The 13,331-nt window shown below is 49.0% G+C and overlaps 1 protein-coding gene and 1 long non-coding RNA gene across 2 annotated transcripts in view; one reads left to right on the top strand and one right to left on the bottom strand.

Annotated features, from left to right (window-relative positions):
- Window positions 1–1,864, bottom strand: part of SYNDIG1 (synapse differentiation inducing 1) — a 76,418-nt gene extending 74,554 nt beyond the window's left edge. The window contains exon 1 of the mRNA XM_055726230.1: window positions 1,691–1,864. The gene's annotated coding sequence lies outside the window, so the exon portion shown is untranslated. The remainder of the gene's footprint in view (window positions 1–1,690) is intronic.
- Window positions 1,865–1,937: 73 nt separating this feature from the next.
- Window positions 1,938–8,629, top strand: LOC129737243 (uncharacterized). Its single transcript, XR_008734845.1, has 3 exons — window positions 1,938–2,026; window positions 3,983–5,759; window positions 8,066–8,629. It is a non-coding gene; the product is annotated as an uncharacterized LOC129737243 (long non-coding RNA).
- The last annotated feature ends 4,702 nt before the right edge of the window (window positions 8,630–13,331 follow it).

Raw genomic sequence — 13,331 nt, 5'->3', positions numbered from 1 at the left:
CCTCAGAAGGGAAAACATTTTAAATCCAGAAAGATACCTTCCTCAAGTTAAATGTGTTGTGATGCTGCCTATATACACTAGTACTGCATTACATCTGCATTTGTGTAACGAAGAGCCTTCCTGTGCCTGTGAGATTTATTCCAGAGCGTATGGCACCCATGGTTGAGATGTCTGCCTGCCCACTTAATAAAGGCAGACTTCGTTTAATCTGTACACCCTGGCATGACCTGTAGTTACCAAACTGCCAATAAAATGTCACCTTGGCCAGTAAAATCAGAAGTGGCTTATTCTTTGGAGCGAGGTGATTTGAAACTAATATGAAGAGCATCTAAATGCAGCTACTTTGAAGACGATAGCTCATTAACTATAATTAAGAGCACGTCATTTAAATACATGAATGTAGAAATGCATTCTCTGCTCTGACTGCATTTTATGATATACGATAATCCCCCTGAAAGTACCAGTTAACTCATCTTCTTGGGTTTAAGAATATCAAAGCATCTTTTAATTGTTGTTAATGCCCTGTTTATGAGGGATTAATGTCTAATTATTTGTGATCTGAATATTTAATCTCCCTGGAAAGTTTAGATCTTTTTTTTTTTCCACCTTCTTTCTCTCTCATTACACACTGAGGCTGCAGCCTCCCCTCCCGTTACTTTGAAGACACAGTTCAACAGATTGCTCTCCAGAGCAACTCCTGCCACTAGGTAGCTCCATGTTCTCACGGGGGACAGAACCCCGCAGCACCGCCCGCCCCGCACAGCCCCTTGCACCCCTCCCGCTGCAGCGCACCCCGGGCCGCGGGCGCTGCCAGCCGCGCTCCGGGAAGGATGCTGCTCCCGCGCTGCCAGTTCCAGAACGGTCTCAACGCATTTGCCAGCCTCTTCCTACTGAACGGTTCTCCCCGAGCCCGTGCGAGGTGCTTTAGTGATACCCGACCCAGAGTGATGGGACAGGCGTGGGGGACTTACCCGAGTGGCCCCTCTCTGCCACTGAACAGAGGGACCACTCCTGCCTCCTCGCCTTAAGCATCCCTCTCTCCAACTGGGCTGCCCGCAAACTGGAGGCGGGGAAGGCAGCGCCACGCACCCGGCACCTCTCGGGCAGGGCGGCGAGGGCAGGGTGGCTGCAGGGAGCCCCCCTCCCCTTTCCCGTCGCGCTGCGCAGCCCCGCGCCCCCTGCCCGGCCAGAGGCTGCCTTGCCCGGCGCTGCGAGGGGAACGTGCTCCGGTACAGGGACCGGGGGGGGAGGGATTCCTCCGGGGGGGAGGGAAGGGAAAAGGAGGACCCCACGCACAGTTTCCCTTCCAGTGCTCCCAATCCAAACCTTGCCCCTGCACTGGAAAAGCCTGATCCCTTCCCAGACCCCCTCCCGGCGCGGCGGGCACAGACGGGGACGCGCTAATTTCGGCTCCCGGCAGGGCACTGGGCGTCCGTGCCCCGCCCCCCCCCCCCCCACCACCCGCGGTGCCTAGGGGGGCAGGATCGCGGCCCCATATTCCTGCGCTCCCCGGGGCTCCCCCCGGAGACTCTTGGCCGCGGCGGCTGCGGGAGGTGCGGTGCCCCCCCGTCCCCGCTCGCTGCCCGGCGGCCCCGCTCCAAAGCATGGAGGGGGGGAGGGATTTGGTGCATCGCTTCCCGGAGGGGAGGGGAGGGGATGGGATGGGGTGGGATGGGGGGGTGTCACTCACCTCCCTGCAAGGTGACCCGCAGCGCGGTGCTCCCGCCGGGGGGAGCGGCGGTGCTCCCGGCCGGCGGCGGCTCAGCGCCCGGGCGCGGTGCCCGGCAGCATCCCGGCGGCGGGGGCGGCGGGGGGGCCGGGGCCGGGCAGCGCGGGCGGGCAGCGGGGCTGCGCTGCCTGCACCCGCCGGGCTGCACTGTGCGCTCAACTCGCGGGGAGGAGGAGGAGGAGGAGGAAGAGGAGGAGGGAGCGAGGGAGGGAGGGAGCGAGGGAGGCAGGAGAACCAGCCCTGCGTGGCGGAGCGGCCAACTTTCCTCCTGCAGCAGGAGCAGCCTCCCATCCCCTGGTGTGTACACCCGCCCCCCCCGCCCCGGTACGGCAAAACCCTCCCCCTCCCAGCCCCCTGCCTCCTCCCCCTCCCTTGGCCTTCCTCCCAGCCGGGGGTCTCCGCTGCTCCCCACGCACCGCAGCTCCGCGCCCCTCCGGGGGCCCCGGCTCCTCCCACCCCCACCCCCCGGGGCACCCCGGTACGGATTCCACAGCCACAGGCACCTGCCAGCACAGGGCACAGCACCCCAACTCCCCCAGGTGATGGGGGAGCTCCGGCGCGTCTGAAGAACTTTATTTGTGTGGGTTTATTTTTTAGCTTGGTGACGAGGTGCCGGGCTGCGCGCTGCAGCACTGAGGGGGCGGGGGGAGCTTCCCTGCTTCCCTAATAACCACACGTAACCCGGGAAAGCAGGGTTCACTCGTTCGTCTTCCCACCCCCAGCAGGCCTGCTAGCCAAGTCATTTGCCTAAAAGCTTCTCTGTCACCACTTCTTTCTGGATGCTTTAACATCTATGGCTCGAGCTGCTGTTGGAGGATCACAGGCAGGGTTTGGATCGCTGCTGCTCCTCGCTGCTGCAGGGGGAGGCGCGAGGCCCTACAGCCCTGGTGCGTTTGTGTTGCCCCCACCTCTCTCCCCAGGTTAAGGCTGTTTTCTCTCCCTGCTTGCTTGTTGTTATTCATACTCACAAAATAACCCCTGCCAAATTTTGCTGAAGGAGAATGTCCAAGATTTAAAACACACCTTAACTAACCTGAGCCTCTCTCGGGGATTTTTCAGCAGAAAAATCCCTCAAGCCTCCTCTTTCACAACGTCTTAGTGCTCTTCCAAACTCTTTGTTTTCAGTATATCCTAGTGGTACTTGCAAAAGATTTTTCTTTCCGTCTAAATAGCTGCTCCCTTGCTCATCCCTGACTTGCTCTGGACTTCAGGGAGGTTTTTTGTGTCTTACAGAACACAGCTTCTTCCTTAATGTAATAGGCACTGGGTGGCAGTAAATATGTAATCAGCAGAAAAAATAGCCCCAAATGATGATCACCCTGATTCTCCAAAGTGCTTTTCACCTTTCCTTTCTTGGGAACAGAAGCCTGTAAACCACATTCATTCTGCCTTTACTGAGTAAGACTTTTAGGAAAAAGACTGTCTCTCTGTTCTGCTTGTACAGGAACAAAACTCTAGGGGGGCTGGCTTGCAGCCAAATGAGTACAAGCTACTACAGTGCAAATTCGTACCATCAGGCGTTACTGCTACTGATTGGAGATATCAGCTGGCTTGGATGGATGGTGAATTCCTGGCAAAACACAGTTTCTTAGTGACCACAACTATTTGTGCAGTAGGAGGAAGCATGGCAAGATTTCCAAAAGGATTTGTTAGATATTTTCTTGGGAGGAAAAAAAAGGGCATTTATAGAAAACGGAGGGTGGAAGGGATATCTGGGTTATCAAGTCAAATTTTCTGGCTTCCAGGCAGCCACATCCTGTGAGCCTGTTTGTTTCCTTCTGACACTTCCAAAATGAAGTGTTTTCCATGCTGTTTCACAAGGTGAGATTCAGTGACATCAGTAAGGTAACCATTATCTCTAGCACTGTTCCTCCACCTTTGCCATTCTCCCTATACCAAACAAAGCATGCTTTTCACTCAGTCCAGGAAGACCATGGACCTTTGTGTCCATGAGAAAACAAGACCTAATTTGGTTTAGTTGAGTTTTGCAGCAGAAACAAGAAAATCTTAGTGGAGCAATCACAATTCAACCACCACAATGGTTGTAACTGTTGCTACAGACCAGGACATACTTCGCTCTTTCTTTTCGTCAACCTCTTCTCTTGCCGAGAACCACTGAAGAAGGAGCTTAGCAGTGCTCTGACTAGTGTTAATCGTGCCAGTTCCCTGTGTGCACTGAGCTTGCCATAAATTGGCCTATTCCTGACGCTGGGAAGCTAACAGCTATGCCTGGCTTGATTTTGGTATTTGCAGCTCTCATTGTCCACCTGGTTCCCTGCTGATTTTTGAGGAAAGGCTTTCAAAGACCAAGAGAAAGCTTGTGGCGAGGTGAATTGCAGCAGACCGGTTTGTGATTGGGAGGTTTCTCTTCATGTCTAGCAGCATCACTGAGCGTCTTCTTCAACAGCGCATAAGCATGCACAATCCTCACTGCATTGGACCAACACATTTCACAGCTTCTTGGTAAGAACTGTGGGTGGGAAGAAATCGGGGAGATTCATGCTACGTGTCTAGCAATGGCAACTGACCCTTTCTCTCTGTTTCTAAAGGCACTTTTCATCCCGCCAGGGAGGATACAGATGCACCTCAGTAGGAAAGCTTCTGTGTAGACAGAAGCGCAAAGCACTGCAGTGACAGAGAGCAGCATGAGGAGATGTTTGAAAGAGGTAAGGCAGGGGAGGAAGAAAAGTCCAGCTCCCTCGGGTCTGATGGCTGTTGGAGGCTTGCTGCAGCTGCTTGCTAATCTAATTTTATGCCAGAAATCTGCCAGGACAAACTGCATAGCAGGCAGGGACCCCTTCTTGCTTTGGAAACAGGTTTTCTTCCCAGGGCCTCTAAGCAAGGCTCAGCTGTAGCCTGAGCTCCTGAGAAGCTACCATTCCAAGACCTGATGAATAGTAAGAACAAGAAAAATCCTTGCAAAAAGAAAAAGTGAGAGGCAAGGCCACCTAGAGCAGAGGGAGAGGTGGGAGCAGTGCAGGGCAGCCCAGGCTGGCCTGGGAGCCTCCATGGGTCCAGCGGTCTCCTGCTGTCTGTGAGGAGCTGGGGATTTGGGAGCCATAAAGGCAGAATGTAAAGAAAAAATGCCACCCAGATGCAGAAATTACTGGAGATATACAAACAGCTTTTCTTGAAATGTGGTGTTTTGCAGAAGTTAAGGAAGGATGAGACTTCACAGGCGTATATCATTATAGCTCCAGGGAAATCATTTTGTCACTGGTTGCCCTGATCAGGGCTGGTACAAGGACTTACCCTGACCAAGCATTTGACCACTGGCTTCAGTGGAAGCACCCTAAGTAACTGCACCTGGTCGGAGAGACACACAGTCCTGATCGACAGCCTGCTCTTCGCTCTCTGGATGCTCTGTGCCACCGTTAGCAGTCAGTCTGTGAGAGCCCTTGGAGGCAGAGCTGCTCTGAAAGCCTCCTGGCCAAAACCACCCAGGAGGCATCACAGCGTTAGGAGCAGGAGAGAGGCTCCATTGGGAAACCACATGTCAAATGCTGCAGGCAGTGACCATTGCGGTAGCCATGAGGATTTGGGGAGCATCATTAGCTGGGACATCTATTGATGTGCTGAAATGCTCATGGGAGCTGGTGGGAGAAATGTTAGGCTGTGGTCCTCACTGTCCCAACAAAGTCTGAGGGTCTCGGTGTGGTGTGTGCTCTGGGAGGCCCAGGACACCCTGAGCAGTAGAGTGGAAAGACAGTGACCTGCGAGTGCATCCCTGGGCGCTAGGAAGAGCAGCAGCACCACCTATCACCAGAGAAGGAAGAAGGAGAGAAGACAGACAAAACGCTGCTCCTTCTCACAGTTCCCAGTACAAGATTGGAGCCCAGACCTTCGAGATGACCAAAGAGAAACTTCATTCTTCCAGCAGAAGAAGCTGGCTTCAGTCTTTCCCTGCAACTTTCCTGCTAAAGGCTCCTGCTGGCTCTGTGGATAGCTCCGTATAGGTCCATGATCTAGCATCCTTTGCTGCAGAGGAAACAAAACGTCACCTAACGCCTCTGTCAGGAACAGACCCCAGGTAACACGACAACGCTTGTCTGTCTAAGGGAGGTAGCCCAGTCGATGTTCTCAGCCTTAACAGCCTGGGGGAGTGGTCATGGAGTGACACTGCGGTGGTGCAGAGGGAGATGGAGGGAATGGAAAGGAGCAGGTTTCAGGAGGAAAGGACTGAGAGCTGGTATTTACAGTGATAATGAGCCGGGAGGGGGGGGCGGGTGGGGTGGGTGGGAAACCTGCAGACCAACCAAACAGGTCTCCGAGACTGCCGGAATGGCTCATTGTTTAGAGGACAGAACTGGGCTCTAGGACCCTGTGCTCCAAACATGTAGGGCTGTTGGCTCTGCAGGTCAGCACTCAAGGGCTCTCTTTGTCAAAAAACCTGGCACCGTAGGTACCGGTGTGGTCTGAACCACATTTCACTTGATTATAATTCAGAGTGATGGTACAGAGCAATCGGGAAGTAGCCCAAAATCTGTAATCTCTTTCTGCCAAAGGCAAGAACAATCTTTCCATTTAATTGGATCAGACCCCAAAGGTCTAGCCAGGAGTGCTTTTAACTTTCTGAGAAAGAAAATGGGTTAGCTGAGATGGCTGAGCTGGGTGGGTGCTGAAGTTTGTGTTGATTTGTTTGCTGGCAATTGAAACCAGAATAAAAATGAAAGCTTGGGTTAACCCAAGCTGAGCATTTTTTTTTCTTATTCTGTATTTACAGCAAATGGAAAAGTAAAATACATAATTTTTTGGCTGAACCACGTAGCTTAGCTTACAACCAATGTTTCAGTGCTTTGAACTGTTCTTTACTCCTGTTAACTGGATCTGCTTGTTTACTTGCAACAGAGGAAGAATCCAAACGCAATCTCTGCCACGCTTAGCCTAATCTGCACCAAGAGAGTGGAGTGTGGCTGCTAGATAACATCTGCTGGGAGGATGGAGTAAGCAGGATGTGGGTCTTTACATCTGGTACTAAATTAACTTGGAAAGACCTGTTAGCAAAAGTGTTTCACGTACACAAGTCGTCAGCCCAGTCTCTGGAAGGGGTTGTCTGTGCCTCCTTCCCTCGAGATGAGTTACATGAATTCAGCTAAAGTGGCCCAGTTTCTCATATGTCCAGGATCTAAGAGACTCAGAAGCTCAAAAAAAAAAAAAATAAATCACATTGCTTTTATTTTGCCATCTGTGCCTCATCTCACTGCATGCAGTTCTCATGTTTGAACTTTTTGGGATTCTTCCAGGAAGCCTTACAGCAAGCGCTGGCACCAGTGCTTCTCTATTCATAAGGCAGCTACTTGACTGGTACAGACAGCTCCAAGGGAGAGGGAACTGTATCATTGCTGTGCTGCCTCGCATTGCTGGCCTTCCAAGGTATCCAGGAAAGGCACAGGTTAATGCTAATTGAGATGCGGCCATCTGTCAGACAGAAAACATGCCAAGGCCACCCTGTGATTTTTTATAAGGGAAAGAACCAGTCACTGGTGACAATATTTAGGCGCTACAGACCTTGACCAGAGACAGACAGATATCTAAGATGATAAAGGTTCCCTTTGGACATGATCAGGAATCTCCTGAGTTGTTCAGCTCCTCACTTTAAATGCCTTTTCATCCCCTGGGAAACTGCAGCGTAACTGCTTTAAGTTAAACACATCTTTGGTGCTGAGTGCCATGAGAATTGACCTATTATTTGTCTTACGGTGTTGCTCAGGTTCCCAGTATGGAGAGATATGTATGTAAACATGGTAAGAGACAGCCCTTTCTCCAGAGATCTGATCCTATAAGTAACCAGGACAGGAAAAGCTGGGGGTGGAGAGCAGCACCTAGTCCCACTGGAGGTCTTGGACCTAGATTCATATGGGCATGTTGATGCCTAACTGGGCAGACATTAAGTTAAATTAAACAACTTGCAGATTGTCATGTTGGGTTGGTTCAGCCCCTTAAACAGAGCTGCCTGGGCCTGTGGAGAACCCTGTGTCACCCAGACAGTGTCAATGGACTCTGCACGAGACATCTGGGAGAGCTTGACATCCCTGGAGCAATGGCTGGAGGCAGGAGGATGCCCCAATAGTTAGGGACCTGAGCTGAGCCCTATGGATCTGATTTCCACCTTGGCAATTGCAATTTAAAGAGAGTGCCAGCACCTTTTCTTGCTGCCTGCAGTGGGTGAAACCCCCTAGCTTAGAAGCCTCAACAGCAGCTCTGCATGAAGGACGCAATGGTTTCCAAATTCTCCATCATCCTGCAGATTTAAACTAGTCAGTGCCTGTCCTGTAACATTCAAAAAGTGCTTTGGCAAGAAACAAATGATAATACTTTTCCTTTCTGCACTAACAGGCCATGAAAATAAAAGAGTTCCAATTCCCACCTTCGGTCTCCTGCTGCAGCTCCCATGGCAAGGGTGCAGCCTCACTGCTCCTCAGGATGTCTGCCAAGAGCTTGCGGAGGGTCAGACCTGTTTAAGGCATGCAAGCAGATGATGGGACCTGGCCTCAGGTTTGCCTACCTGGAAAGACCATGGGAAACTGCTGGGCGTGATGAGAGAAGATGCTGAACATGAAAAATAGTGAAGTGAGAAGCTGATGAGGGTTACAGGTAGCGCCATGAGGAACAGTCAGGTTTCACAGGCAGGCAGGACAACGACACTGATATGAAAACTTGTGGAAGTGCAAACTTAAGGAAACAGGCCAGAAGTATAGGACATCATGGTTAGCAAGTAGTGTAATTAAGGAGAGATGGCTTCAATGCTCCTTAATGAACAGTCCCACAAACATCTCACTACATTCACTGAAGGAATTAATCCGTCTGGCTGATAAATACCCAGTTGCCAGGAATACTCATTGAATTAACTGATGCCACCTTAAAATGCAGAGGAGAATAAAATTTTATTTTATTAATTTCTATGTGCTTACCTGCCTTTTATGTATGATGAGGGGTTTTCCTCCCCTTGGAGCAGCTGTTAAAGAGAGAGGACAGGATTTTCACAAAGAAAATGGCCTGACAAATACCCTGGAGGTGCTCTGGTGGTTCTCTGCTTGCCCTGTGCAATGCAGGAAGCCTTGGAGGGACCCATCGGCATGCTGTGTTCGGAGTGCCGTAGCTCACGGCGTGGCTCCTGTGGCACCCTGCTGTGACTATGGAGATGCTTTTGAGGTGGGCATACTCCACTTGTCCTCATCTATCCAGAGCTCTCAGGCGTGAGGCACCAGCGGGTGGGTAGGGAGGGATGTGCACAGGGAAGCACTTCAAGTCTGGAACCTCAAAGACCTCTATTATTTTAGGGGAAAAAATCATGATCTTGGAAAAAAAGGCAAATTTTTGTCTCTTGTCCTTCCTGTCCATGGGAAGAGGTCTGAGTCCCAAACTGCTTGTCCTTTCCACCTTGCTCGCCAACATCCCCAAAATCAGATCTCTTTTTCTCCTCAACAGTGAGGGGTTCACCTATAGCTTATGGTTCTCTGCCAGCTCTTAGCATATCCTTACAAGCAAGCAGAGTTTTGAGATCCATTGTCACAAAAGAGAAGACATTGTCCAAGTAAAGACAATATTAAAGGTAGTCGTGGTAGATCAGGCCTCAGGAAAACCTCCAACTGAAATCAATGAAGGGTTGTGCTTCCAAATTATTTGCATGGTTCTGTCCTTAGCGTCTGGGCATGGAATCAAAAGCAATAAGCCAACAAAGCAGCACTGAGCTGCTCCTGCGAACAGTCACCATCAATAATGAGAAATACTAGGAGAAGTACTCTTTGAAATTCAAATCACAAGGAGCATCATTTAAAAAGGAACTCAAGAGAAGCAGAAATACCATGCACCACACTTTAATTGTCATGCATGTGACAAAATCCCCTGCATTGCTGTTACTTAGCAGCATTAAATTTATTCCCATATTATTAATGCCATACCTGAGATGAAGTAATTAAACTGGCAGCCCATTTCTTCTGAACTACAGGCCAGGCCTTCAGCTGGTGTAAATCAGAATACCTCCACTGCAGAGACTGGGATTTACAGCTGCCCGGGAGCCAAGCCCTTGTTTTGAACAAGGGAGAGCTGAAAAGGAAGTCAAAACCATCATCACTGTGTGTTGTTCCTTCTGCCCCACAGTCAGGGTAAGTGAGGCTCAGGTCCCTGCTGACCTGGAACTGCGCCCGATGCACACTGCAAGCGACCTGGGAACTCCTCCCAGCAGGTTTAACAAATTAAATTTGGAAGGTTAAATATTTAATAACATGCTAGTGATTTCTTCCAAATGGGCACACTTAGTTGCTACTATACCCTGTTCCTTTCCCAACCAAAGTCATCAGAAATACTCACAGGCCTGTTTTGACAGAAATGCTATATTACGTCTGCAGGGAAAGAACTGCTGTAGGATTCATCACCCCGTCCTTCCCTCCCAAGCCCCCCAGCCACAGCTGCCTTTTGCCCACCTTCCAGCCTGGCTCCCAACGTGCCTGTACCTCTGCAACAGCAGGATGGCTCCACCTGCATCCACAGCACCTTCCACACTGTGATCCCAGATGGCAGGACTGCCCCACGGACAGGAGAAGCAGTTAAGCGGATGACTGCAGTGATAGCATGGACCTTTGAAATTGTGGGTGTCCTGATGCCAGGCACATTGTTAATCAGCGAGTGGCACCTTGCAGACCACAAAGAGATTTGGGAAAAGCCAGAATCTCACCTGGGCAACTTAAAGGCCCATTCAAAAAATCCACTGAAGCTGAAGAAAGGAGCTCACTGGGAAAAGGACCACATTTCTTGGATGTACGCTGTGCCTGCTCTTCTTGTATATGAAGGGAATAAAATATGCCTTTATGTGGGCACGTGGGAGAAAAGGGGAGGTTCACTGATTAAGCCCCCCAGGCAAGAGGGGAGCAGAAGAAGGTGAATTTTGGTGTATAATTAGGCTGACTGCTAACTGCCATAGCTGACATCAAGTGAAGGTAAGAAGTGCCAAGTTTCCAAACAGATGGTGGGAAGGGGTTCTCTGTACAACAGGCTGTACATCTGCAGAGCATCTTGCTGAAGGACACTGCGGGTGAGACAGCTTATCTGGGAGAAGAAGGAGACGGGGTAGGATTATGGAAGAGATTCAGTGAAGGGTACTGAATAGATGAAGTCTGGTTTGGAAAAGCCTGGAACTGCAAAATGCCAGGGGCTAGAACAGGGTTTAGGAGAAGTGTCACCATCTTTGCCCTGTTCTTGTAGCTATCCCTCAGCACCTGCATTTGGCCACGTTTGGAGAAAGACAGACCTTTGGTCTGAACCAGGATAGCTGTTGTTATGTTTCTGTGGCATCCCAAACTGCCAGAGGTACTAGACACGCATCATCTTACTGTATGGGCTGAAAAAAATGCATGTGCAAGTTTAACAACCACTCTTCCAGATGACTTTTTTGGGCTTTTTTCATTTCTAAGGTAGAATGTTCTGAGGGTTATATACCTTTCTGTAATCAAGGCTGAGTTTTACAGGCACTATCTGGCCCTTAAGCAAAAATGGTAACATTGTCCATTACAATTGCTTTCCAGCAGAAATTGTTTGAGGGTTCTGGCTTTTTGTGGTTTTGTTTTGGTTATGGCTTGTTTTTTTTCTTTTCAGGAGCTGTTTGTTTTCCTTGAGAACTTTTGCTTTTAAAAGGAAAACTGAACCTCTCTCCACAGTGTTTAGTTGTTCCAAATTTCACATCTTCATTAAAGTAAAACTGCAGTGTTTGAGGTTTGTGGCATATTTTTTTAAGAAATGTCACAACTTCGGATTAAGAAGCCTTCATGTTTCAGGGCTCTTCTGTTCTGAATATTGTGTACAATGAGATACTGATGCAAATGAAAAAAACTGTATTTAATTTAAAGATGTGTTCCAAGTAGGTTTTTTTTCTTATTAAAAAGAAGGAAGCTGCCTTGGATGTTTGTTCAAGGTTTCCCGCTGACCTGAGTGGCACTGGTGCCCAAATCTCTTAGACAGCTTTGAAATTCATTCCCAGGCATTTTGGCCTAAATAAAACAGCAGAAGTCTCTTAATCTTATTGCCTCTTAATGTACTAGGTAAAATTTGCCCCAGACTTGCCTTACATCATCCACTTCAAAACAGCAGCTTCTTCTCCCTTTCATGGGCCTAACCAATTAAAGATACTTTGGATGGATAACCCAATACTTTTGAACTCGCATGTCTGGATTTTTGGTGCTAGATTGCTGACAATCTTTTTCTTTTTCTTTTTTCTTCTGCTGACAAAAATATCAATACATTATGTAAGTTTTTATGGGTGTCTTGTAAATTTTTCTTTGCTTGATTAGTGCAAAAACACTCATCCCCAATAAATGCCGCTCGCTTGCAAGCAGTTAATCCGCCAGTTTTATCCACCTCTTGTAATCTACCTGTTCTGTTAATTACTGGAATCAGTGGGATGGTAACACTCCTTTTCCTTACTTTTCTGTGTAAGACTTACCAGAAGGGAGGCAGAGAGAGTTTAAGCTTTGGGATTAATAGCAGTCATTGCTTCATAAATAATAAATCATAATAATTTACAATCACTGACTCTTTTCCTTCTTTTAGTCCAAAAATCTCCTTTACTCCAGGGAAATGCATAGCGGGGTTCCACAGAGAAATTTTCTACTGATCAGCAAGAGGAAAACTTACAGCAGACTATGCTGAGCATACAAAATGCAGAAATCAGCACAGTCTGCTCAAGACAGTTGACAAAGCAGAGTTACCAAATCCAAATTGGTACATACAGCCACAGCTCCAACCCCAGAGCTGGTCAGCCGGAGCTTCCTAGTGCTGTCACTTCAAGTGATTGTAATTTCCAGCTACAACACACTTACAGGTGAGTCAAGGAAGAAGACATGGTGTAACACAGCTTCAGCTGGGGTGAATTGGCATGGCTGATGAGATTAGACGGGTTTTCATCAGGCAGTGCCCTAGGCATCCCGTGGCCCATGACCCTATTCTAACACTCCCTTTCAAAAAGCATGAAACCATTGGCTTTACATTTATATAAAAACCGTATGTATGACTATATTCTCACTGTTACACATGCCGAAAGACTCGGATGCGAGCTGTAGAGACTGTGATTTCAGGTGGTTTAGTAAGGGTTTATGTTTTGTCCATCTTCCTTCTCTCTCTGAACACCTCTCCCATCATTATCTTGACTTCACGTCTTTCTGGAGGCACCTGAGGAATTTCAGTAGGCTAATTCTCTGGGATGCACTGAAAACCAAACTGGCTCATTTTTAAGGCCAGTTAAAAAGGTGGGATTAGAAGGTACTCATCTTGTAAAAGTCCTGAGGAAATACTTACCTTTCATCCCTGTGAACATCTGAAATGTTCACTGAAAAGGCAAATTTAAAAAACACTGAGGCGTTCACACTTTGATGTAGCATGTTCCTTTGGTGTGTGCGAGAGGGCCTTTCTCCTCCCAGTGCTGCATTGCTGCCAGGGGATGTCACGCCTTGGCTTCTTCAAACACAGATTTTCCAAGTGTCTCAAGTACCAGCTGCAGTATCTCCAAAAATCACTCGCCTGCATGCCTCCTGGTCAGGATGCAATCCTTCTCCCATTGAGGGCAGTGGCAGAGCAGGATCGTTAATTTCTTTAATTGCCTTGGTCCTAGGGG

Source organism: Falco cherrug, chromosome 13 (genome assembly GCF_023634085.1).
Source record: "Falco cherrug isolate bFalChe1 chromosome 13, bFalChe1.pri, whole genome shotgun sequence".
Classification (NCBI taxonomy): Eukaryota; Metazoa; Chordata; class Aves; order Falconiformes; family Falconidae; genus Falco; species Falco cherrug.
Note: the sequence above shows the minus strand (reverse complement) of the source record. Positions and strands in the feature narration are given on the sequence as shown.